Source organism: Chiloscyllium punctatum, chromosome 24, assembly GCF_047496795.1.
Source record: "Chiloscyllium punctatum isolate Juve2018m chromosome 24, sChiPun1.3, whole genome shotgun sequence".
In the NCBI taxonomy this organism is placed as follows: Eukaryota; Metazoa; Chordata; class Chondrichthyes; order Orectolobiformes; family Hemiscylliidae; genus Chiloscyllium; species Chiloscyllium punctatum.
Genome location: NC_092762.1, coordinates 26,416,016 through 26,442,456, shown reverse-complemented (window position 1 = coordinate 26,442,456; position 26,441 = coordinate 26,416,016).

Genomic DNA, 26,441 nt, shown 5'->3' with positions numbered 1-26,441 from the left:
AAGAGATTCCTCAGCTTGAAGGAAATTGACAGTGGCTCCACCCGTTCACTTTTTTCTGTCTTGTGGTTTCTGAGTATTTGCTGCAGATGTGTCTGTTTGTTTTGCGGTTGCTGACTGCATGTCTTGTCAGTTTCAGGTGTCTCATCTAAGTGTGTTTATCCAACAGACAAGTGTTTGTTTACAGTGCGGTCAGCGATTATATGCTCAATAATCCTTTATTGCTTGATCTGTGAATCACTCACTGCTTGTGTGTTGTGTGAGTGCTCCCTCTGTCTTTCCTCGAAAGCCGAAGTGCAGTGCTTAGCAGTCAATGCAGGACGTCCACTACGCCATGGGGGCAGGGAAATCCACTCACTGCTGGGATGTGCTAGCTGGGCAACGCCAACCCCCGTGGTGAGAACGACCCAGGACCGAAGTAGAACAAAACATTATTGTGGAGGCATGTGAGATGAGATTCCCTACCCGTAGAAACAGGCCCGTTGCCCCAACCAGTCCACACCGACCTTCGGAAGAGTAACCCACGCAGAACAATTTCTCTCCCACTAATGCACCTGACACTATGAGCAATTTATCACGGCCATTTCACCTGGCTTGCACATCTTTGTGATTGTGGGAGAAAACCGGAGCAGATGGAGGAGACCCACGCAGACATGGAGAGAATGTGCAAACTGTACACAGACAGTCGCCCAAGACTGAAATCGATCCTGGGACCCTGGTACTGTGAGGCAGCAGTGCTAACCACGCCGCCCTGTAAATATGTCAACTTCAAAATAAAAATCGGAGATTCTCTTTTTCTACCTGGTTCACTGGCAGAAACTGTTAAAAGAGACAGGGGACGGCGGTTGCTTTACCCACTTTGCAGCAGACTTTCACACATAGCCACAAGGAAATTGGCGATATGGGAGGTCCTTTAATTTCGATAAGATTGATTACTGGACCATGGCTATTCCGGGAGGGCACGTTGACTCCTCCTGGGATATGGTATACCTGCTGCAGTGTCTTGCAAAGTTTCGACAGGTTGCCCAGCAGTATCAGGCCGCGAAGACGAAAGACTGCTGCAAGAACCACCGACAGTGAGACCTCAATAACTCCAGACACGGCCGCACCGCCCTATACCGCACAGTACCCGACATTTCCCATACAGTCTGCAGAGCTACACCCATAGGCCCTGAATGAAGTGGCTGCATTTTATTCTCCCGGACATTATGCAGCAAGCCCGCGATACGCACATTAGCCGCCGGGCAGTATGATTCCCCATTGCTGCCCAACACAAATGATAACTGCAGACTCACGTGTAGCGCGCCTGCTTCCCTAAAATACCAGGGCACCAACTGCAAGGATCCCCGGATCATGATTGTGTACACTCCCTTTTTTAAGACCTGGATCTGCGCACAGGTACAGGCCATGCTCCAAGATGAACCAGACCCGTTGAAGTGACTGCTCCCGTTCTACAATTGGGTCCTCAAACTTTCCTGTATATACAACTGTCTGCCCCAAAATGTGCCGACCGTATTGCAGCAAGTGCATTTGACCCACTGTGTTCCCATTAGCTCTGTTATTGACATCCCCATCCACCCCTGGGACACTGCTGCAGACTGGGAAACAATGTCTGGACAGCACCATGAAGGATTCCATAAAGTCCAGTGCAAGACCGCACGCCGATTTTGGGCTGTTATCTGGTGTCTGCAGAGACTCCAAGCACTTGCTTGATGTCATTGTCCGCTTTAGGGAGGTCTGGGACACCACGTCAGGCATTCCATTAGCAGAGGACGAAAAGTTGGCCGTGCAGACCTTACATAAGCTCACGTTTGCACGTTGAGCAATCAAACGACAAGCTGGACAGACACTTTAATTGCACTTAGTAACTTTTACGGGAATGCGATTTTCACTTCGCCAAACCGGATGGGGGCATTCGAATTGCTTGTGCAACCCGACAACCACAGGGACACCACCAGGCCAGTACAGCAAACTAGGGCAATTCAAAGAAGGCAGTGCTGGAACAGTGGGAAAATGGAACACTGGGTGAGATAGTGCTGGGCCAGGCAATGTCGCCCAGGACCATCTACCCTCTCCCTCTCCCCGCAGGCACGACAGCTGTCCATCACGCCACAGAGGCAGCTTCAACAGACTGCCTAGAGTGTGGCTGATCCCTTGCCTCATGCTAACCAGGGCTATCGTGAGAGGGAGGATTCACTGGCGATCTCATTATGTCTCTCAAACGCCCCGTCTGAAATTCGATGATGGATGTGGAGGTATTGGGGAGCGGCTCATTTCCTTTGTGGTGATTCTGGGTCAGTCCAATCGTCTGAGGCTCCCGACTTAGAAAATTACCTGAATTACAAGACGCTCTGCACTGTAGGGTTTTCGACAATAACCATAACAGACCCACTCTCCTAACCCATTAACTTCAGTATTGGAACTGCCACTGCGACTGATGCTGCCACTATTTCAGACTTTTATCCATTCGCCCTCCTGTCCCGGCAGACCTTGTGTAAATTGAATGCCAGTATCCACTGTTCCTCTGTGTGTCTCACATTAGAGAACCCAGACATCCATTATTCAATGCTGCGGGCAGTAATTTCACACAGCCCTGAACCATCTGACCAGGTAAGTTTTGCTACACTTGGTCATGTACCAAACCAACTACCTGTGCTCTTCTCGACCGCTCCTTGCCTTGTTGCCAACTGTCCCTTTCTGTAGACAGTTCACTGACTCCCTTCTCCCAGTGGGGTGCAAAATTGACGGTATTGACTTGTCATGCATCCCACCAGAATTAATTGAAAATGCCGACACACCACGGTGACATGTAATACCAAAGTATTTTCTTGTGAAATCTAAGGTCTTCAAGGTGACCTTCTTCACAAACACGGGTGCTATGATGTTGTACCTCTGCATTGACAGCTGAAGTGATGTCAAGCTGCTATCTGTTTTCTCCATTGGTTTTTTTCATTCTGGCTCTTTAATTGCCTGAAGACGAGAGGTTGCCAACAACCTGAGAGCTTTCTGCGCGGATTCTGGTGTAATTTTCAGAGGCGATGAGGAGCTGCTCTTGGTCACGGGAAGTGCCTGGGAGGCCCCCAAACCTCACTTTGCCGAAACCCCACCACTCCCCATAATCAAGTTACTGCAGTCAGCAGCTGATCTACCCTGTCAGGGTACACTGGATCCTGCTTACCTTGACCTTTTGGAAGGAGAGTCTGCTGCCATGGATTTGCCAATGGCTGCATGTGATTTGTTTTGCTTTCAATTTCACTTTCATCTCTGGCCACATGCAAGTTCTTCAGTTTAACTTTGTAACCCTTCCAGAAAATGTCGGTTCGCTGATCCCTTTTTGTCAACACAACCAGGTTCCCCATATGTCCTCAACACCTCAGCAATCTCTCCCTGAACTTGTCCACATTAACTTATTGATCCTCTCAAGCCTTGATGGAACAGGGACTGTTCCTGTGCCCAAGCAGCCTGGTGGAACATTAATGAATCAGGGAGCAACCTGAATCTAATTGATGGTAAATGTTTGTTTGTAGCCAGTGTCTCTCCAGAGCTGTTGTTTGGATGTATAGGGAACAACGTCTAAGTATGATTGCAGAATTGTTTGAACCGGAACATCTTCTGCCCACATTGATTGAATGATGCCTCCCTGCTGACCGACTGTTAATTGACCAGATCTGACAATATTGCAATCAAGACTTTTCCTACCCTACCAACGTGGCCACAACTCCTGATCCCAATCCTGGTCGCAGTATTTCATAGCTTCCAGTAATATTTTGGCCCTTATGATCAATTCCAGCACAAACGCCATTCCCGTCCTATTACTTTGTGCTTCCAAGCAACTTTTGGCAAGAAAGTTGGGATGCAGAGGTTCTCTTTTGCAGCCTTATTATTTTGTTATCTCATCATTCCTGCAAATCCATTTTGTTTTCTTTCCCTCCGGTTCCCTTCTTTGTTCTTTGTCACTAAATCCTTTTAATTGCTGCATTTTTCATTTCTGACGTAAGCAGGTGGAACTCAGACAGAGTAAGAGTCTACAGCAGATTGGGAGTATTTGGTAATTTGGAATATAATAAGTAAAGTATGATTAGGATTCATTAACATTTACGCTTAGCACATTGATTTTGGAATATAAACTCCAGTTTCCCCCTTATTGACAGTTAGTATTTTCTGCGATTTAATTTTCATATTTCAGATTGTAGTACAATCAGTTCAGTTTAAATGGGAAAAGATAGCTCTAGTCATTGCAACCGAACCTGATTTTGGATATGTGAGAACTTCAGTTTCTCGCCCCAGTACTCTCCCTATTTGAACAGCTTTCTCTGATTTCCTTTCCTTTCCATTTAAGCGGCCGTGCTCCAGGGGGAATTACTATTGGCTGTTGTTGAATCTCCAGCTCGAGCTGACAGAGACTTATCTCCCATTGTGAGGGCAGAGACCCAGCCGCAGGGTGATGAGTCTCAGGGGCCAGACCCCACAGCGCAGCGTCTATAGAACCTCCACGTCTCAGTGTTCCCCAATGGGAAAGGCACGACCAGGAAGGAGTCACTGTGGGCCTAACTATGGGCTGCACAGTGCACGGTGACAATTACACACAGAATTTGGACAGCCAGTTTAAGGGAACCGATGTGACACATGTGCCCAGTGACTTTGCCTGGGAATTGAACCTGCATGTGTTTAGGACAGGATCTCTTCCACTGAGTAAGACCCAGCCATTCAACAGGGTCGAATATCTAATACTCGATATACTGCTGAACATCTAATGGAGTGTATCATTTACAGCAGATTCTAGTGGGTTGTGAAAGCAGAGAATTACACTGAAAAGTATAAATATTTCTCTGCATTAATTCAGTCAGAAAGGACCCATTCTAGTGGTCAGGTATTTGTTGGAGAATCACAGGCTGGAGTTGCATGCCAGGCCCCTGCAACAACTTGGACATAGACTCTGTGGTAATCAACTAGGGACGTGAAGACTCCAATGGGGAGTCCCTCTTAAAGAATCCACTAAATTTGGAGCATTTGGAGGGGTCCACTTGGAAAGTTACTAGTTGTGCAGGAAATGCGAGACAAAAAATGCTACGACCCAACAACATTTGAATAGTCACTTTGGCCAGGTGCAGCCCTCGACACATGCCCAACATCTCGCTCTGCTAACCCTTCCTTTTTAATCAATCCCACTCGCCCAAAACCCCAAGCCACCAGTCCCATATCCCTAACGCTGCTCAACACCAGCCTCCCAGAACCACTTTTATGATAATCTAACGCCTGAACTAACTGCCACCTGACCCCACAATTACCTGGATGCGCTTGCTTTCATAGCAGCTGTTAGGGATTGCCTGTGGATCTGAGTGTTGAAATCACAGACACGGTACACTTCTGCAAAGAAGGACATGGCTTGCCTTTCCCCAATACACTTGAGTTAAAGAAAAATGTGTTAATTTCAATTGTACTTCTTATTTTGAAGGGAGTGGAATCCAATTTCCAGCTGGACGGTTGGAGCTCAGACACGAGAGAGGCGAGAGCTTACTGTTTGTCATAAAAGAACAAAAGAGTCACGCAATGAGCGTGGGGTGGGGGGGGGGAGAGACATTTACTGTATTTAATCAAAATCACACTCTGAAATAGAAAAACCCTCAAACTAGCTGAGGGATCGAGATTTCTAAATTATATTGCACGTGAAGTTTGTTCAGAATCGGTGACAGATTTGTAAATATGCAATCTGACTGGATTGATTCTGAAGGCAGAAGCTTCAGAGACGCTGCAGAGAAGATTTACCACCATGCTTCCTGAAGATTGAGGGGCCAAGGGCTTTTCCCATTGGAGTGAAGAAGGTGAATTGTTATGGGGTGTATGAGATGATAAGAGCCACAGACAGAGTGGATAGCCAGAAACTTCTTCCCAGTACAGAAATGTTTTTGTAAGGAGGCATAATTAAAAGGTGATTGGAGGAAGGTTTCGGGAAGATGAGAGGTAAGTTCTTTCCACGCACCGACCAGACTCTGTGGCGGTGGTAGTTGAATCGGATGCATTAGAGATGTTTAAGCCACTCTTGGAAAGGCACATGGAAGATAAGTTATTCAGATTAGTTTGATGTTAAAGTAAATTAACGGATCAGCACATCATCGAGGGCTGAAGGAGCTGCACTGTACTGTTCTGTATTAATTGTCGTCCACATCATTGAATCGACTGTCAGTTAATTTTCTGATACCATAAATTCCCCTGAATGATAATGTTTGATAACTTATCACTATTTTCAACAGGGGCATTCAGTTTCTGTTCGATTCCTCCTACAAAAGTGAACCAAAGGTTGTAATTGTACCATTCTCCACCACGAATTTTGGAGAGAAATTGGGAATATAGCAGTGAGATCGAGAATCAGACATGTTCACATTGAATGGGAGAGTAGGCTGTCAGGGCTGAATGGCTTCTTCATGCTCCTGGTTTCTGTCATCTAAATGCTCTCCTGAAAATCTCATCCTAAAAAGGTATCAGACATTACATTGGGTAAGCACATCCGTAGTTCTTCTGGTTCAGACATTCCTGCAACTTGAAAATTTGATTTTTACTTGCACTGACGAAGCAGAGTCGGTCTGAGGATCAAAGTGGTCCACATGATTCCTGATAGCGTCTCAGTGAATAAAAAATCTTAGGAAGGCCAATCACATGCTGTTAATGGCCAATCGCATGCAATAAAGACAGACACTTCATGGAAATTCCGGATTGTTCATGGACCCTGGATGTTAATTTGCTTTGTGATTTACGGACAATATAAACGTAGACGAATTACACTCGATATCCGCAAATAATTTGAGGATGGATATTTGTAAACACTTTCAAAAAAATGCTGTTCCTGCCCTGGGAGTTGTTGATTAGAACAGTGTAATTGGGCTTTTACCTGTACTTAACTCTATGCCGATGCTTTTCTGTGAGAGTTTGTTGGGGACAGTGTCGGGTGATTTAAGCAAAACCTAACCTCATGCTGAACATGGCCTGAGTTGACAAAGGGTTCCGGTCTGACGTTAGATTACTCGACACTGGACCTCGTTATAGCCTCCAGAAGCAACAACGGTATTTTTCCCGATCTAGTCCTGCAGTTCCTGTCATTGACTCTCAAACTTTCATCATTTTAGACCATTCTGAATTCCAGGGTCTCAGTCCTGTGCTTGTGTCATTTCGCTGGCCATTGAACCACTGCCGTCGAGCTCTAGTTCTTTGAATATACTCTGCATTCATTAGCGCATGGACTCCCAAGTCCCCAACCCGTTCTCGCCTTTCCCGGTTTATAAAGTCACTGTTAGCGCTGTGCTAACGTGAAATGGCTGCCTGTAACAAACCTAAAATGGCTAACTGACACTTTTGGAATCATGTGTCCTGTTTTGGTAGATTAAGACACATCTTACACTTTATACATTTTCATCTCTCGGCCTCTTGCAGATGAAATAAACTGAGATAAGAATCGATGTTAGAGGAGGGATAATCTAAACCCAATGGTACAATGTTAAACTGGGTGCAGGAGCAGAGAAGCTTCAGTTTGGGTCTGAATTCTGTCAGCACAGGAGAGGGGCAAAAGAGAGAAAAGCCTTTTTTTTTCCATTCATACATTCCTGAATTGTCGCAATGTCAATTATCAAATCAAACTGTAAAAGCAGGATAGGGAGAACTATGTTACAAATTTTCCACTGATGAAGATCCAGATTAGAGAATCCTTTTAAAATCCGTGCCCTGAGATTTTTAAAAGTCTGTCTAACTTTGCAAACTTCAAGAGGAAAATATGATAGGAATATGACAGGTCAGCTACTGAATTGTAGGTGCGAGGTCTTGTTCAGAATCTGTCAGAGATTTAGCGTGGCATAAGATGTATGTTATCCAGGAAACAGGCATTTATCAAGGGCCAACCTGACGTAATTTGCCTTCATATTTTGTGCATTCTAAAAGCAAAGAAATTGATTTACCATTCAGCAAGCCTCGCAGATTGTGTGTCATTAGCATATATTTGTGAAGGAGTAACTGTGTATGTGAAAGAGCGTGTGTGGTTTTGAGGTGTCTGTGACTGATTGACTGAGAGTTGGTGACTGAGAGTGTTTGAGTGAGGGGTTGTGTTCGAGTGTGGGAATCTGAGATAGGGAGTTTGCAACGCTCTCCTGTGTCTGTGACTGAGCATGTGTGACTGCATGACAGTGTGTCTGTGTGTATGAGCTATGTAAGAGATTGTGAGAGACACTGTAGTGACAGCATTACTCTATAACCTAACACAGAGCTTCCGCTGACATGGGAGCGTTTATGGACCGATTTGTTCACTGTAATGTAACCCCGATTCTTCCCAGAACCTGGGAGATTTAGGTGGAGAGAGTGTACAGGGGAACATCGACTCCCTCTAAGCCAGTGATATAACTCTGCTCAGTGTGCTTGAAAGGGACAGTGTGGGGATAGGGGTTGACTTAGTCATTATCAAACTCCACGGTGAACATGGTCTGGGAGTTTGAAAAGCTGAAGTGTAGAGACAGCTTTACTGTGAACTTAACCCCATTCTCTACCTAAATACAATTTGAAAGAACTGCAGATGCTGTCAGTCAGAAACAAAACCAAAAGTTACTGAAAAACCTCAGCAGGTCTGCCAGCTTCTGTGAAGAGGAATCAGAGTTATAGTTTCAGGTCTGTTTCAGAGAAAGAGTGACCGGATCCGAAGTGGTAACTCTTGTTTCCCTGCACGGATACTGCCAAACCTGCTGAGCTTTTATCAACAATTTCTGTTTATCCCTATTTTCTCCCTGCTCTACGGATTGGTCCCCTCAATTAGCTTCGACACTTTGTTCTGTTGTACATCAGCTCACTGATACCACATGGAATTCCAGTCTCTAACTCAGTTTAGAGTAAATGGATATATAATCCACGCGGTGTGAAATTCCCCTGCGCTATCTCTGTATAATTCCTTGACTACTGCACCTCGCCAAAACATCTCTGATCACTATGGGCAGTTTTTCATGGCCAATATTACAGAACCTGCACATGTCGAAGTTTTATGGAGTACACCAGTACAATAAGGCAGTTCACTACCTCCTTCTCAAGGGCTGATGGGAATGAGGGATAAATGCTGAGCCCAGCCAGTGATGCTCACATTCAATGAACAAACGAAAACATCATCCCTTTGCCTTGCTAATACTTGCTGCCCCCTGCAGAGTAACACAATGTGTTTTGATAAACCCAGGAAACATAGATCCCTCTCTACGTCAGAGTCCTATAACATCTCCCCATTTAGACTAAAATTTCTTTGTGGATTCTCCCTGACAAACATCACACTCTCCACTTTATATTGCAACGGACAATGCTTTGCCCATTCACTTACCATCGCTCCATCAATCTTTGTGACAGCAGCTTACTTCCACTTCACAATTTACTTGTAAAGTAGGTTCACCAATAATATACTCAATTTAGAAATCAAGACTGACTTGAACAATGCCTGTTGGAAATCCCAATATCATCCTGTCACTCTCTGTTCCTTACTCAATGTGTCTGCATGTTTCTCTCTGCTCGCCCAGAATATCTGTGAATTGCTACATTCATCCGTTAGCCTTTTGGAGATACCTTATGGGATCTATATCCCCTGTACGTTCACAAGTAAAACTTCCTCACCTCCCTAGACCCAAGCGCTGGCCATAATTGCCAAACCATCCAAATATTTGATGACGTCAACACTTCAACTCTCCTGATTTTTGTCCAAGCCTGTGGATAATGATGCTGAATAAATCATTACGACCCAGAATCAAGGATTACTTGACTGAAAACAAATACAGTTCTACTAAGGGACAGTAGACAAAATAACATCGGGATTTCCAAACTTCCAAACTTCATTAAACAATCCTAGATGTTTTATCCTAGATAAACAGGATGTTCACACACTTGGGTCAGACACAAGACTCAATCCCCCCGAAGCCGCAATGTTCGTGTATCAAAGAACAGACGGTATTGGAATCAAATGCAGTGTTTGTGAGCAGGACATAGCACATGGGATGAGGAAAACTGTCCATGGGGATGTTACGAATCAGGAATCGAATTTGGGAATCCAAACTGAATGGAAACAATCAAGTAAAGAACTCTGTAATGAAGTTCTGTCATCAATCTATTTTCGTTGAAAATGGAAATCCTCTTGGATAAGAATCGAGAATTTGTGTGTGTCTGTTTGTGTGTGTGTGTGTGTGCTTCTGTGTATGTGTGTTTGTGTGTGTGCGCGCACGTACTGACGTCTGTTTCTGTGGTGTGTTTCTTGCTCTCCATTCCACTTGCAGTATGACAACAGAGTGACACTTATGTTGCCACGTCGGTCCCGCTGTTTTTGATCACACGTCGCTTTCTGAGTGATAACTATCTCCAATTTACTGGAAGGGCCTGAGGCAGGTCTAGCAGTGACCCTTTCAAAACGTAATGTTCCACTCCAGCCGTACAACACCCAAAGTGCTCAGAGACACTGAATGGGAAAGGTAACTTGTTGGGGGCACTGAGAGTGATGGTTCCATGTCAGATTGGCCTGAATCAAAATTAACTCATTCAGAATGTTCTGATGGAAAACGAAGGGACCTCTCCCTGGAAGTTTAACAATCCACAACAAAAATGATTTTGTTGTGTGCCAATAGGTAATGAACAGCTTATTGTTAGTAACGGGAGTGGGGGTGGGGAAGGACTGTGAGGTTTCATTGTGGGACAAAAGTGATCCGGTTGAAAAGAGAAGTCAAATATCCACAGAGCAGAGACAGTTGATCGGTCCAGGATCACTCTCCAATATTCTCTTTCTGTACCAACCACAGAAATTGCTGTAAATTCTCAGCTGGTCTTGGAGAATATTGGAAAGCAAAACAGAGTTAAGACCTCGGGACCAGTGAAACATCTTGTTCGATGTCCACCTCCCTGTGCATTTCTGCACACGTCTTTTAATTGAATATCACCTGACTTCCATCTTTATACTCAGTTAACTTTTGTTAGTCCCTTTCCAAACATTTTGGCTCATGCTAATAACCCCAGACAACAACAATCTACTTAAAACAGCGCAGCGAGGTAGTGCATTGAGCGGCTGCCAGTTTTGGTGCTGGACGAATGTCAGTTGGTACGGATGCGACGTCATTTTCTCCATTCATGTCACTCTACAAACGTCCGCGGTTCAAACCAAGCAGGAGTTTGGTTTGTTCCCTTGTTACATGCTGAAGTTTTTTGAATCGTTGGGAAAGAGCATTCGTGCTTGTTGTACTCATTGACAAACCTACTTTGAATTTGCTCGCCCATAACTGCCGCTGCGGTGAAAAGAATTACAGTTCCAAGTTATTGTTGCGTGAACCATTGTTCAGCTTCTCTCCTCAGATAAAGTGAGGACGGAGATGATGAAGCGCTTCTGCCAGAAACGCTGTTTCTCCTGATGCTCGGATGCTGCCTGACCTGCTGTGCTTTTCCAGCACCACACTCTCAAGTAAATTTCTCTCCTCTCTGGTTGACAATATGCTTCGATTTGTATATCTCGTTGGGCGTCCACTTTAAGAGCACAGTTACCGGGCATTGATTCTTTCTGTACCTGTAGTAAGGCACTTGCTTTCCATGTAAAGGCATCCTAGTTCAGTGTCAAGGAGAACACCCATTTGCCCCTGTCACAACACTGGAATCCTGATGTACAGTCTCTGTCAAATGCATCCAGAAGAAGGCTCTGAAACACCGCATTTGGATTCTCTGGTGTAACTCAACCTGGGTGAACCAAAACCAAAACTCCTCAATCATGTTTTGGAGCAAATCACACATTCGAGTGTCGAAGCACTGGACATGCTTATACCTCATTCAGTCATGGAGAGGAATAAAAAGAGGAATACAGACTCAGGTGAACTGCTTGACTCACACTCTCATACAGTCACTAATATTACCGTGTGGTCTGAAATCAATCCACTGAAATTGAGGAACCTACGGACAGGGTGCCGAATGCCATTGTAGCCATTTTGTTTTTTTTATATCACAGAGTTGCAGAAAAAGTATCACCAGGGTGAGGGAGGAATGCAAGTCAAATGAAACTCTGGTGAAACTCCTTCTGTCTGATTCAGTCATGAACAAGAGACATGAATAAGACCACTGGGGGAGACCATTTCGCATAATGTTAAAAGAATAATCACGTACAGTTAGCACCGCTTCCACATCTCAGATCGCGTTTGACCTTTCCTCAATATGTGTAGAGACTGAGTTTTGTACATCTCAAAGTAAGAACCGTTTAATTTACTAACAGCAAGTGAGTCACATTTCCTCGATTCCCACACAGGTTTCCAAATCAGCTGGCAGCCAGTTGGCAGTTGCTCATAACTCTGCTGGACAGTGCATGGTTAATGAGAAAGACAAGGAAAGTTGCAGCTCGTTATGGCACCGCGTTTCGAATAACCTCACTACGTGGTCTGCCATTCTCAGATTCCTGATTGAGCATAGATTTTCAGGTGGAGGAATACCTTTCTGCTGCTTATTCTGCAGAACAGGCGTACTCGCTGTGAGCATGCCGCAGGCTATCGTCCGGCACACGGTCGTCGCTTTCTGGTTTTAGCCTGTCTGCCACGGTCACTGAGCAAGCTGAGACGCTGCCTTTCAGGTCCCAGTTCTTAAGAAAGATCAGGTTTGAATCCCAGCGTTGACACTTGTTTTAATGGATTAAGCTGGCAACGCTTGGTAGGGATGAACTGTCTTGATGTTGAACAGAATAAAACGCAATCATTTCTTCTAAACCATGCTGTGATGCGGCAGAACACGTAGCCACTAACGTGTCAGCATTCACACTGTGTTCCCCTGCCGCTGTGGTTTTCATCTTAGCCTCCAGCTGGAATGGCCCGAGCATAATGTAGGACCCAGATATCCGCGCCATATTCCAGATGTTTTGCGTGGTTCACCGTTTTCTCTGAAAGTGAATAGAGACCGTTATTTCACCATTGTTGGGAAACCAGATCCTGCCCTCAATCCGCTCGCTGTTTTTTGTTGTTGTGGCGAAAAGAGGGGCAATCGCAATGTGCTAATGAGTTCCATTCCTCTCATTTCCTGCATTTCTGTCCACATGAGGGCGGCTGGTGATCGGCCCTCTTGTTCTGGGGGAGGCACCAGCACATTGTGAACCTCTTATAAAACAGATTGCAATTGGTAATCTTCACTTTTCGTGGTTCACTGCTAGTCTGTTCTGTTTTATATTACTTTAGCACTTTCCAGGTAACGGTGGTGCACTAAGGCGCAAGTGAGTTTGTGAGCACCGATTGGAATTGCCTCGCTGCCATTTCTGCGAGCAGTTCGTGATCCTGATAACTTAACTTCCTTCCAGAAAGCATTCATGTTTTGGTGTGTCGGGAAATAAGATATATTTGCCAGTTCTGTTTCTATTCCACGTCAATATCTCTCAGTTTTTGGATTCGCTGGAGAGCTGAGGGGGTATCACGATTTTTGACGTGTTTTCTGCAGCCAAGATCTTTGACACAGAAATTGGGAATGTGTCAAGATGAATGGTCATTAGCAGCAAAAGTTCGGAAAACCTTAACCTCTGGTTGGTTTCGAACCAACCACCTTCAAAAAAAACTAACAACATGTACCAGTTGATTTGAGAGCGCCGTCTGCTCCGGCCAATCAACTATTCAAGCTGTTGTTCGCCATTGGAGCGTCTCAGTTGTGATGTCGTGGAAATTAAATCGATTCGACTCAAATGCGAGCAAGAGCAAAGAAAACGTTTACTTTAGATCTTTGCAAATGGACCCGATACATTGGCAAGACGCTTCACGTAAGGGGCGCCTGATAGCTTTCACATGTTCCATTTATTCAATGACATTATAAATCAAAGATTACCAATTGCAATCTGGATTAGATTAGGTTCACAATGCTTATCCTTGTCAACACATCAAGGCCAGTAGCGTGAAACATTCAATCTCCTTTCCAGATATGCAGTTGGTTTTCTCATTCATTGACTGTTGACATGTTCGGTTGACTGGCCTTGTAAGTCTGGTGATATGTTGGTTTAATTGGCCTTGTAAGTCTGGTGTTATGTTGGTTTAACTGGCGTCGTAAGTCTGCTGTTAGGTCGGTTTAACTGGCCTTGTAAGTCTGCTGTTAGGTCGGTTTAACTGGCCTTGTAAGTCTGCTGTTAGGTCGGTTTGCCTTTGCATTTTTTCTGTCTGTCTTCAATACCTGCCCCTAATTTCAGTCAGGCCCTTACTTCATTGTTTCCTCTATGCTTTATAGGTTTCACAGTAAATGATAAGTTTTCATTACATTTCCCCCCTTTTGTCATTTTATGACAAAAAGAAAAAGACATGTATAGCGCCACATAGTTATACATCAAACTGCGTACTAAGCCCTAGATCTTTCTTCAGAAGGTCGATGCATTCCACGCCACCAGGCTTCCTCACCCCGCTTCTGAGTCTCGTTTGATATCCTTCCTTGATAATAGAATACCTAGATCCTGTGTGAGATGTCCATGTAACCGTGATGACTACTACTAAGTGACAGTCACTGGGACCGCAAAGATCACTACATAAATATTTATTGTCCCATTTATATTCGTCTTCGTTGCTAACCGACCATGGGTCTCATGTAAAGAACTACTTAGCATCCTTGGTTAAGATTACCTTCTGCAGCTGTATCCCAGACGCCCCCGCCTTCCCGAATCGTCCTGCCAGGGCAGCCCCATATTTGTATGAGGGTTCAAATCACCACTTGCACTTATTTGGTTCTGGTGTTGTCCGATGTCTCCTGAAGTCCACCTACACGTTTGCAATGGTTGGTGTGCATCAACGTGGCTCTTGCAACGAACGTAACAGCTGCCTGTGCTATAAGGAGCCCTTAAAACGGACCCAGACACCTATTCGACTTCCAGCTTTTCCTCCTGAAGTCTGTCAGCACTATCCAGTCTCCATGTTCTCTGTCGTGCATCTTCCCTTCTGCTGATTGGGGTAGTTCTCCCTTTACTTGATTCTGTATTTGAGACAGAAGTGTAGAGTTTTATGCAGTCACACAAAATCTCATCCTCACAGTCGTCTGTTATCTGTCTTACCTTGGGTCTTGGGCCAATTCCTGTATTGGGCGGCCGACCAAACAAAATCTCAAAAGGGCTCAGATTTGCTCTTCCTCTCCTTCTAGATCTCATATATATTAGCACAATTGGAAGTGCCTTTATTCATGTCATCCCTAGTCCCTCACACCAAAACGCCATATTCTGATTCTGCATCGCTGAATCTGCACGACTGGTCTAGGCCTGCAAATGTCATTAATTACAGGGACACAGTCATATGGGTCTCCTTCCCCTTCTGTGGGGAGAAGGCAAGCAGCATTAAGGACGTTAAATCGCTTTATTGTAATGTTAGGTATCTCCGCTGAAAATGTGTTGCTGGAAAATTGCATCAGGTCAGGCAGCATCCAAGGAGCAGGAGAATCGACATTTCGGGTAAGAGCCCTTCTTAAGGAAACTGAAGATTCCTGAAGAAGGTCTCATGCCCGATACGTCGATTCTCCTGCTCCTTGGATACTGCCTGAACTGCAGCACTTTTTCAGCAACTCATTTTCAGCTCTAATCTCCGGCATCTGCAGTCCTCACTTTCTCTATGTTAGGTATCTCCAATAGCATCTTATTGTATCTGAGCCAACGTGTGTTTTGTTTTGCTCGGGAAGCATTACGGATACGCATGTGGGACCAGTAGGGTTAATTCACCATAGCTGGCTGTGTCCACGAATGCTACAACAGCCTTTTCAGCTGCAGCCACGGCTCGCGGGCATTTCGGCAATCTTGCCGCCACGGTGCCAAAGTTTAACCAAAAAATAAACTACTGGCTTCAATTTTCCCACATTATCCTACATCAGCACAGATGTCATGCAGCCATTCTTCTCATCTACTGTTTGTACAAAACGATTGTTTGGATTCAGAATCCCCAGAGTAGGTGTAGTTTGGAATGCCATTTTCAATTCAACAAAGGCACTATCGGCCTCTGGGTTCACTCCAAAGGATTCTGGCTCTGCAATACTTAGCCATGTGATATGCCACTTGGGAGCGCCTGAATGGTTGCGTCATATGTGATAAACGTTCTACAGTAGGAGCGCATGACCAAAAACGATAGCAATTGTTTCTTCATCTGAGGCTTTGGAATTTGCTGGATTGTTTGAACTCTGCCTTGAGCAATGGCCATCCCTTGTTCAGATACTAAGTGACCTAAGAACTACACCTGCTGTTGCATAAATTGTAGTTTTGCGAGACTAGCTTTGTGCCCATCCCTAACTAGATGGCAGAGCAACGCAAGCGTGTCTTTTTCGCATTGTTCCTGTTGGTGCTGTTATTAAGCATTCATCTACATACTGCAGAAGCGCTGATCCCGGGGTTAATACAAGAGTCTCCAGACTCCTGCGTAGAGCCTCATTAGGTATGATGGGGGAATCACAATAATCTTGACAAAGTCGCATGAAAGTATACAATTTGCCTTTGAATGAAAAAGTGAACTAGAATTGACTTTCTGGGTGTACCAGTACACTAAAGAAGGCTTTTGCTAAATTCATAACAGATAACCATTTACTGTTCGGTGGAAATTGTGTCAATTTCCTATAGGGTTTGTAAACATTTGGGGTGTGTGTAACAATAACGTTATCGACTACCTACAGGTCTTGAACTCACCTCCATTCCACCAATTCACTTGGAATGTTTGCCATTTTGACCGGAAAAATCTGGGTTCTCACTGGTGATTATCTAATGGAGAGTATCTCACCAGACTTTAGGAGGGATTCAAATATTGAAGGAATTCCTTCCACAGCCTCTAGTGAGAATGGGTCTTGTGCTCTGCAAGGACGATACTCAGAACTCGGGGTTATTCTTATGGGTTCACAGCTTGGTATGATATCTACATCACGTTTGCCTTTTGCCCTGAACTCAGCAGGAACCCTTCTTAATCTTGGGGCCGAGACATCTTCCATAGGTAAACACCAGGCTACTCTCCTGGCGAGGGATTCCTGGATTGCCTAACTGCCTTTGTTTGCCAAATTAGTTTCTTCCTAAATGTCCTTATATCCTCATTGAAGCAGATACCCACATCGACCCTGAAGACACAATAATTTGTTTTTTGTGCCTTTCATATCCATGGTCCCAAATCCTGCCGCCTGTCGCTGGATGTATTTGCCAATGATACATGAGGAAAGGAGCCTTCTACATCAGAAAGACAGGGTCTACTTGCCGTCACAGATACTTCAGATAAGATTTGTCTGACTACACATCTGTAATCATTCCAATAAATTTCGCACAATAACAACTGAGCTGGTTTCACCAATCTCCGGAAACAATACTTCTCATATGATTTGTCAGGGCCATCGCGGTGTCTGTGTGCTGTGCAGTGCAGCATATCCCCAGCGTTCAGAAAAGATTTGCAAGAATGTTGCCAGTGTTGGAGGATCTGAGCTAGGGGGAGAGGCTGAACAGTCTGGCTCTGTTTTCCCTGGAGCGTCGGAAACTGAGGGGTGACCTTATAGGGGTTTTCAAATTTATGAGGGGCATGGATAGGATAAATAGACAAATATTATCCCTGGGGTCAGGGAGTCCTAAACTAGAGGGCATAGGTTTAGAATGGGATAGGAAAGATATAAAAGAGACTTAAGGGGCAACTTTTTCACGCAGAGGGTGGTATGTGTATGGAATGACCAGCCAGAGGAATTTGAGGAGGCTGGTATAATTGCAACATTTAAAGGCATTTGGATGGGTATATGAATAGGAAGGGTTTGGAGGGATATGGGCTGGCCGCTGGCAGGTGGGACTAGATTGGGTTGGGATATCTCGTCAGCATGTACGGGTTGGACCGAAGTGTCTGTTTCCATGCTGTAAAACTCTATGACTCTATGACTCTATGACCTCAATATCAGGGGCTTGAAACATTCGAGTTCCTTTCCAGTTATGGAGTTTGTTTTCTCATTTCTTGACTGTTGATATGGTCGTTTACTTGCATTGTGAGTCTGATATTACTTCGGTTAACTTTACATTTTTTTCTGTCTTTCTGCAAATATACTTGCCCTCTGCAAAGTCAGGCCCTTGCGTCTTTGTTTCCCTATGATTTTATTCAAAATAAATGTCGATTTTCCATTACAATGTACATCACGTTATTTTTGCAGGTCGCTGCAACATCGAGGGCCGAAGTGCCAGTACTGCACTGTACCGTTCTATGATGTAAGCTACATTTCCTGCTGGTTTCGTATATCTCTCCTCACTGTGGAAACTTCCAGACACATCTTCCAGTGATTTGTCTGCAAATTTTTTCAAACTCGGCAACTGTATTTCCTGGTCAGAATGTGATCTATCTGCAATGGAGAGAGGAAAACAGAGACGGTGACAAAGCTTTCGATCTGTCCAGAATCAATAAAATATATCCCGATTTTCTAGTCTCCTATCACTTCAACATTACACTGTGTTCACAAGCCACCATTTCAGTTTTCGGTACGCTACAGTGCTCCTTCAAGGCACAGCACAAGCTGGAAGAACAGCAGCTCATTTTCTCCTGATAGGATATGCAATCTTAAGGACCCAACATGGAGTTCAATCATTTTTGAACTTGTCCGCCCTCTTCCACATTCTTCACCCACAAGCACATCCCATCCCTTCCGAACATGGCTCATTGTACTGGAATTGTTAACTCTCCGTTGTGATCATTGGTGGGCAAGAACTGCTGGTTTTGTTCAGACATTTCTGCTTTTCTTCAGATAACTTTATTTTTTCCGTTGTAATCGCCAGACTGCAGGAAGCGCCTGATTGCAGGAGGAGAGGTTCGCAGGAGTTGAAAAGAATGCCAAGGGCTGGATCATTCCCATTGTGAAGGAAGAGAAGCTAGGCTGGGACTCTGCATATAAGTGCAGAGAAGGTTGAGTGAGAACCGATTAATGCGCACATATTTTGAAGAGGATAGATATGTATGACAAGAATAAGTCTGTTATGGGAAGGAATAATAACAAGTACATAGATGGTATAGTGGTTAAAAGATGACAAGACAGATGGTGTACAGGAGACAAGAGTTTTAGAGGAGATTTCGGAAGTACGTTTTCACCCATAGAGTGTTGTTTATCTGGAATTCATTATCTGAACGTGTGGTAAAGTTATATGTAATGAGAACATTTCAGCAGTATGTAGCCGAACACTTGAAGAGCCAGAGCACACGTGGATAAGGACCAGGTACGGGAACGTGTGACGAGGACACTCAGAGGCGAGATGGGTGTCCCGAACAAAATGGGTCAAAGGCAAACTTGTGGGTCTAAAATTGTTTCAGGGCGTCACTCTGTGGCGCAATGGAAAGCGCATTGGGCGTTTACACCTTTGTTAAGGTTACGATTCAAAGCTTGTGGATTCGCATCCCATCCGAGTTTAGTTTATCGTTTGTAAGGTGGTCAGACCAGACTTGGCTGCTCATCTGCAAAACCGATAATATTCGGGCAGTATTCCAACTGTCTCGAAACGCAATATTTTCCTCTCAATGATGAACAATTCGATGTCTATTTGTAATAGAGTTTGATAAGTATCTGTTAGCCAGTAGGCAACACGATGATGTGGATAGGCTGGAAAAAGATTTTAAAAACTTGTGTCAGCCATGATGATTTCGAATATCATGACGGGGCAGGCGCGATGTTAAGAATGGTCTCCTTCTGCTCCTTTCTGTCAGGACCATTTCTGGCCCAGGTTTGTAAACAATCACAATGAGTATGATGTGAATCTACACCAAGGAATATTTTGATCCCAAATCCAACTGCCTGCTCTCCCAGCTGGAATAGATAGCTCTGTTTCAGCTTTAGATCAAACAGTGGAGGATTCTCACAAGTTCTCTGTCAGGCTGTACGTTCCTTCACATAGGTTTCCAAGTGGACACATGGAGCAAGTGATGATATGGATGCTGGTGTTCAGGGACAGATTTCCCCTTTGCTGGGTTGGATTTGTAGCCAAGGTAATGTAAATGATTTTCTGACATTTTGAATCTTACTCTGGATTCTTGCGACTTTACTAACTAAACTGAAATTCAATTTGCACTTGCATAGCATTATTCAATCTTCACGATTTATATTTTAAAAATGCCACGTGCTGTTGGGTGTAGCAATCCAAGAGATTGTTGACGTTGTGTGCAGTGTGGGTCATTGTGTCGTATGAACATTCCAAGGGAAGTTGGTGATGTATCAGTGAATCGAATTCCCTGACGAATTGAAGCCGATAGAAGAAAAATCCCAGTACTCTGGCGACATAATATTGCCTGGGATCAACGCAGGAAGCCACGGTAAATGTACACTGTATTATATAATGCCTATTTTCACCACATTTGTCTCTGTCATTTTCCTGAACCTGATTCTTCATAACCGATGATCCATCATCAGTATAACCTCCTCTGCTCAGTGTTTCATTCCAGATCCACAGCAAAAATTGAGCAATTGTGCTAGGAGGCCTAGTGAAAATATCAGGAGCCATTAGTCATCACTTCACGGCAGCTCCAGTGGTGCAATTCGTCAATTTGGTGTACCTGCATGGCAGAATGGAAGTGCGTCAGCTGACGCAGTTGCACATTCAATACTCGCCAGGTGTTGGTTTTACTGATAGTGACCATAGATGACAGCAACTCCAATCTGAAAAACAGTTAAAACACCGAATATTACACCGCAGTAAAGTTTCTTTGGCGTCATGTTGCACCGATCTGTGATACAAATCTTAAGGAGGCACAATCGTAGCAAATCTCCTCTGCACCCGTTCCAATGCTTTCACATCGTTCCTATAACGTGGCGACAAGAACTGCACGCAAATCTACAAGTGCGGCCACACCAGAGAATTCCTGGAGCAGCAAGGTGATCACTTGGCTCTGAAAATCAATCCCACTCCCAGTAAAAACTAAGACACCGTGCTTCTTGCAAACAAACCTGTCAAAGTGTGTGGTAATTTTCTGAGTTTTATGTATATGGGCACCGAAGTCTCTCTGCTCATCTAAACTTCCAAGAATAGTATAAATAGCCAAGATCTCTGTATTATTCTTGCTCCTTCCAAAGTAAATGATCTCACCCTTTTCCACATTAATCTCCATTTGCCACCTCCGAGCTAAGCTCTGCAGATTTTTCATGTACCTCTGGAAATTTAAGCAGACGTTGTCACTGTTGACAACTCCATCGATTTGAATGTCATCTGCAAATTAACTAATCCATAATTCCAAGCCCTAATCCAGGTCACTTATAAAAATGAAAAACAGCAGTGGACCCAAAACGGTACACCATGAGCAACTTAACTCCAGGATGTGCATTTCCCATGAACTACCACATTCTGTCTGCATTCAGCGAGACACTTTCTGATCCAAACCGCTAAATTACCCTCAATCACAAGTCTCTGTACTTTTTTTCAGCAGCCGACAGTGCGTTACTGAAAACCATCTCCATCACATCAACCACTTAACTTTCATCCATCTTTTTCCTCACCTTCTCAATGAGCTCAATAAGGTTTGTGAGGCACAACCTACTATTCACAAAATTGTGTTTACTATCCCGAATCAACTTCTTCCTTTTTAGATGATCATAAATCCTATCTCTCATCACCTTTCCCAACACTTTACCTACAAGGAAGCTAAGGCTCACTGTACTATAATTGCCAGCGTTGTCTCTACCCACCTTCGTGAAGAAGGGGACAATTTTTGCTCAACTCGAGTCTTCACGCATTAATCACATACACACTGACGAAATAAAGTTCATGTTCAAAAGTTCTGCAATCTCCTCCCATGATTTGCAGAGAATCCTCGGATACATTCCATCAAGCCCGGGGGCAAAATCATTTGTGGAACGGTGGCACAATGGTGAGCACTCCTGCCTCACAGAGCCAGAAACCCCGATTTAAGTCCCGCCTCAGGATTCTGAATGTGTGGAGTCTGCACATTTGCCCCGTGTCTGCGTGGGCTTTGACCGGGTGCTCCAGTTTGCTCCCCCAATCCAACGATATGCAGGTGAGGTGAATTGGCCGTGCTAAATTCCCCATAGTATTAGGGGTTGTGGGTCGGTGTGGACTTGAAGGGTCTGTTTCCACACTGTAAGTGACATTTTTCAGACTTGCAAGAATTGCTAAATACTCACCTTTATGAATATCAATTTCGGTTCTTATAATAGGTTGCATCTCAATATTCTCTTCGACAGGATTGTCTTTTTCGTTTGTGAAATGATGAAAAAATATAATTTCAGCGCCTACCCTACCCTTGGTCTCTGCTTCCAACCTCCTACTGCTGTTTTTGATGGGCCCTTATCATACCCTAGACATTATTTTATTCTTGAATTACCTATAGAAAGCTTTAAGGTTTTCATTGATCCTGCCGGCCAAAGACTTCTCAATGCTCCCGCTTAGCTCTAAGTAGCTCTCTCTTCTGGCCCTTCCTGGCTAGCTTTTAATTCTCAATCAGCCGACCTCAGCCTTCATATCTCAGGTTTACATACGCCTCCTTCCCACTCTTGAGAAGACATTCAACTTCATCAGTAAACCCAGCTCCTTGTCTCGACCTCATATTCTCTGCATGACGCATACATACTTATCAAAGATATGCAGTAGCTCTTCCCTGAACAGGCTCCATATTTCAGTTGCTCACAGCCCCTGCAGTTACTTTCTCCATCCGGTGCATCCTAACTCTTGCCTAATCGCATCATAATTGCCTTTTGCCTCGCGATACCTCATGCTCTGCGATATATACCTATTCCTATCAATCACTAAATAAACATAACCGAATTGTGGTCATTATCACCAAAGTGCTCACTTACCTCCAAATCGAACAGCTGGCTTGGTTTATTACCCAGTACCAAATCCAATGCGGCTTTGCCTCTTGTTGGCCTGTCTACATGCCGTGTCAGGAAACTCTTAAGCACGCATTGGACAGAACCTGGCCGAGCAGAGGTACTCAAACGTTAACATTTTCAATCAATATTTGGAAATTTAAAGTTCCCCATAACAGCTACCCTGTTACTTTCGTTCCTATCCAGGATCATCTTCTCAATCTTTTCCTCCATATCTCTAGAGCGTTTCTGTGGTGACCTATCATTTTCTGCTTCTAATCTCAGCCCATTCTAGCTCAGAAAATTCAGTAGAGTCCTCACCAAATATTCTTTCTGCTGCCATATTACTGTCTTTTACTAATAATACGACATCTCCCCCTCTGAAACGACCTTCATGTTCTTACTGAAAAATCGAAAAAGAGATACCAGGAACAACCATTCCTTTCAGTGCTCCACTCATGTCTCTGAAATGCCCATGACATCGAAGTCCCATAAACAACCCATGATGCCTACCTCTTTCCAGATGCTCCTGGCGTTGATGTAGCCACACTTTAAAATCAAATTCATCCTTGCCAGTACACTCTTACAAACCTGAAAAGCTATTTATGACCTAACCACTCAAAACCTCCTGCAAGCTGGGACTATAATTCAGGTTCCCAATCTGATTCTGAATTCGTTTAAACCCTCCTGAAGAGCATTAGCAACTTATCCCCTCAGGATATTGATACCCTTATTGTTCAGGTAAAGAAACATAAGGTTGTCGCGATTCCACGGACTCCAGAATGAGGGTCAACTATCCAGGTATCCAAATTCCTCCCTGCTGCACCATCCTTGTCACCACGTTTTCAACTGTTCTCTCCATATTCTTCACCTCACTTCGCTGTGGCATGTGTAACAAATCAGAGAGGACAACTCTCCGTGATCTAGATATAAAATGCCACCCTAGATCCCTGAGTTTCTACCATACATCATCATCTCTTTTCTTACCTATGTTTGTGGTGCATGTGTGGACCATGTCTTGGGACTGCTCCCCCTCCACCTTAAGAATCCTGAAAACACGATGTGAAACATCACAAACCCTGGTCGCTGGGAGACAACACACCAATCACGAGTCTACCCTGTACCCACAGAATCTGTAATCTGTGCTCCTCAATATGGATACCCCAGTAACCAATGCTCTCCTCCTCTTTCACATACACTCTGAGCAAAAGGGACAAACATTGTGCCAGAGACCTGTGCACCATGACTTACTTCTCATAAGTCATCGCCCCCAAAATTAGCAAATATGGAATACTTATTACTGAGGGACACGGCCACTGGGGATGCCTGCACTGACTGCCTGTCTGCCTGTTCTGTCATCGACCTTTTTTCTTGTACCTGAAGTATGAATGCCTCCCTCTACCTCCTGTCAATTCCCCTCAGTCACTCGAATAATCTGACATCCAGCTCCAGTTCCCTAATGCAGCTGCTGAGGAGCTGGAGTTGCGTGCACTTCCCGCAGATGCGGATATCAGGGACATTATTGAAGACTCTTACCTCCCACATTCGACAGGAAGAACATTCAAATGGCCGACCATCCAATCCTAATGTTCTCCACATGCACACACCCACACGCACAGACACATACACACACACACACACACATATATGCACACATGCATGTATATATATATATATAAATGTGTATACGCTTGCCGGTATGTGTGTATGCATATATATTTAAAAGTTGCAAAAGAACGTTGAGTTAAAGGGCATTTATTCTTTAAAAAACGATTTATAGTTGAGTGGAGTGTTCTGTTCTTGGGAAATACATCAATTCCTTACGACTAGCCAGAAATACTGCCTGACTGAATATCCATCTCTCAATATAGATACAGAGGTGACGTTTGAAGTCGATGACGTTTGTCATATCTCTGATCCTGAGCTGCGTTATATCCTGGAAAGGATGTTTCGCTCGTTTTGTGTTACTGATTTTGCTGCAACCGCGCACAGGCCATTAATACAATCCAAAAAGTATTAGATTTATCTTAGTGGACAATTTGAGTGCTGTCGGAAATGCTGGAATCGAAATGATAAAGATTTTTTAAGTACTGCTATGAAGATTACATGATTCGTACAGGAGCATTTTTCGCAACTTGTCACTGGATAAGTTGGGGGACATGGGTGAGCAGCAAGTCGACTTACTCCCATCTCTGTGATTTCAGCCACACGTGCAAGGCAACAGATAAATAAAAATGTTGCATTCCAATGACAGGTCATTTCCAACTCACTGTAGTATAATTTCGCTTTGTCGCTAACGTATGATGGTTTAGGTGAGTGGGGAGATGAAGATCCTGATGATAATCTGAGACATTGAGAGAATTAATCCCACACTGTTGGCATCACTTTAGATCATAAACCAGTTATGCAACGGACTGAGCTAACAGGCTTTCCTTTAATGCTGAGCTGACACAAACAGCTCAATTATGTTCCAATTATCGAAGTTCACATGCAATAAGTTGCTAAACCTTTCCTCACAATCAGCTCTTTCGAATCTTAGTCGTACTCAGTTGCAGGTGTTATGTTGTTTCTTTCCAATTAACGCTAACCAAATAGAGAGTGTGCACCCAACGTGTACACATCCCGGCCGGCCAGTGAAATTCAGTCATTGTGTGGCTGCATGTGTCTTTACAAATATTTTAGAATCAGCTTCGGAAACTTTTTCCTGAAAAAAAAAATCATTTTCGATTTCAGTAACTGTACAATGAAAAAAGAAGTGCTCCAAAATTTTCATTGTCCTTCTTCACTGGTTTTGATGTTAGAAAGTCCAGTTATAGATCAATCTGAATGAGGGAATTACCCTCCTGTTTACTCTCACCAAATACACATCATCTGGAAAACTTCCATACGGACACAACTCAGTTTTCCCTGGTTTCACACAACATGATCTATTCGTCTTTTCCACCATCCCAATAAACTCAGCCTTGTCTTTTCTAATCGCGTTATCCCCAAATACCTCATTAACTTACTTTCCATTTTTTTGTTTCCAAGTAAACTCTGTCCATTCTTCCTGACGTATTTTGATTCCTGTCATCGCCACTCGTTTGCTTTATCATCTCTTTTTATCCCAGTACAGTCCATCTTGATCAAGGATTCTGGTCCAAAGCAACACATGAAAACACGCTCGAATTTTGTATACTGCCATTACCAGTGTAGGGAAGATAAGAGCTAGTTCAGTCACAGGTGGATCGGTTGGTTGCCACACAGTGGATCAATAGCTCACTGGGTAATGACAGTTTTTCCTCATTTTTCTCCCCTCTCTGACCATGTGCTAAAGCAACAAAGTAAGGGATCACAGAATGCCGACAGTTGAGAAACTGGACAGTTGATGCAACAAATTCACACCGACCCTCCAGGGAAAAATCTTCACAGAACAATTCATTACCGTATTACACTTCATTTGCTCCTGAATAAGGCACCTTACTGACAGCCGACCCATTTGGAGTCAAACCATGTCTCTTGCACTGTGAGGCAGCAGTGCTAACCAGTGAGCCACCTTGCGGCCCTGCAGCCATATTGCAAGGCACATGCGGATGTGTGTGAAATGTAATTCCTGTCAGAGATGCTCAGATTTTGTTGTTGTCCTTATCAGAAAAAATAAATTCTGAATCCCAGACCACGCAATGAATTCAAACCATAGCGGTAAAAGCGCTGAA